We start from the raw sequence: 1,721 nt of genomic DNA on the forward strand, positions 1-1,721 counted from the left end.
TCGGCCCTTGCTGTGGAATCACAGCCTGTTCGGGATGGACGCTTGGCCTGCTCCCTTCACCCGCGCTCAGCCAAGTCCCCCGGGCCTGTCTCCTCCTCCCCGTCCATCCTTGTTTCCCTCCAGGCACGGGGAGCTCACTACCAGCAAGCGCCACAGAGTCACGGTTCACGCTGTGGAGACCGTTCTGCTCCTCTCCTCGGTTTCCAGCTCACTATTAAATGATGCATCGTGGACATGAAGACGACTGTCCGCACCGAGTGACTCGCGGACGCCCAGCCGCTGAGCTCGAGCTTGCGCCCGAGGGGGGACGCTTATGTGGCGCTTGGGCCGCCGCCGGACCGCCTGGGAGGGAGCGGGGCGGGGAGGAGGCAGGCGGGCCCCGGGCACAGGGGCACAGGGGGCTGACACACTGCGCACGCAGAGAGCAGCTGGGGGTGGGTGCTGCAGACACGAACACCTGGGGGCTTCCAGGGCAGAGCGAGGGCCGGAAGTGGGGACGCTACCGACGCGGGGTGAGAAGGGGACCCCGGCCCACGAGCGCAAAGAAACGGAGCTTGTGATCGAAACCCCGCAGAGAGAATCCCACGCCCACATGCCTTCGCTGGTGAATCTCAGCAAAATATCAGAAAGAAGCTCTGGTGATGTTGCCTGAACGCGTCCAGGAAGCACGATGAGGGCAGATTTCCCAACTCACTCTCAGGGTCGCATTCTCCCCATACCACACCCAGATAAGGGCGCTGCTGGAGACGGAACCACACCAGCGTGCTTCATGGCAGGGACACAAACAGCCCTCACACACGGGCCAGCAATAGGGGCCTCTTGGGGCCTCAGGGTGAGTCTCAGCGCTGTTGCCACTGCGGCTGGAGTCCACCCCCGGCCAGGGAGGGACCCCGGGCGCAGCAGCCCCCTCCTGCCTCCCCGCTGCCCCCTCAGCGGTGCATTTCAGGGGATCCGCCTGTTCTGCTCCCCGCTCTGTCTCTGGGGAGTCCTCTCACCCCTGTACATCTGGCCTATGCCCCAGTTTTTCTACACAAAAATAAAAATCTCTAAAAAACCCCCAAATATATTAGCGACAGAATCCAATAATACAAAGCGAGGGATCTCATGACAGTCACTGGGGTTTCCCCCAGGGATGCAAACTTCGTTCAGCATTTGAAAATCAAGCGGGGACTCCTTGGGGGCGCAGGGGTGAGTCTCAGCACTGTGAAGCTGTCCACAGCCATCGCAGCACGAGTTTGACCCTCAGCCAGGGAGGGACCCCCAGGGTGCCGCAGACCCCTCCCGCCTCCCCGCTGCCCCCTCAGCGGTGGGTTTCAGTGGCTCGGCCTCTTCTGCTCCCCGCTCTGTCTCTGGGGAGTCCTCTCAGCCCCAACTTCTGGCCTGCACCCCAGTTCTTATATGCACAAATAAAAATAAATCTTTAAGAAAAAGAAAATCAAGTGATCTGATATTCACCCCAGTATCAACAACACAGTGAAGCGTCAGAAACTCAGACGGCAGCGGGAAGGAGCCGCAAGGGACATGTGAAAGCGACGAGCTCTCTGGCGCTTCCAAAATAACACAGTTTTATTGGAAAAGAGTCCCACGGAAATGAAACGACGTCGGCTCCCCTCAGCCCTTCGCCCGTCCCAGGACCGGCCAGGGCGCTGGCTGTCTGGAATCCACTGCAGGGTGCGCGGCGCGTAGGTACTTGTGTGCCGCTCACATTCTTCACACAAACG

This window comes from Condylura cristata, unplaced genomic scaffold (assembly GCF_000260355.1).
Source record: "Condylura cristata isolate star-nosed mole 26May11 unplaced genomic scaffold, ConCri1.0 scaffold00025, whole genome shotgun sequence".
NCBI classification, from domain to species: Eukaryota; Metazoa; Chordata; class Mammalia; order Eulipotyphla; family Talpidae; genus Condylura; species Condylura cristata.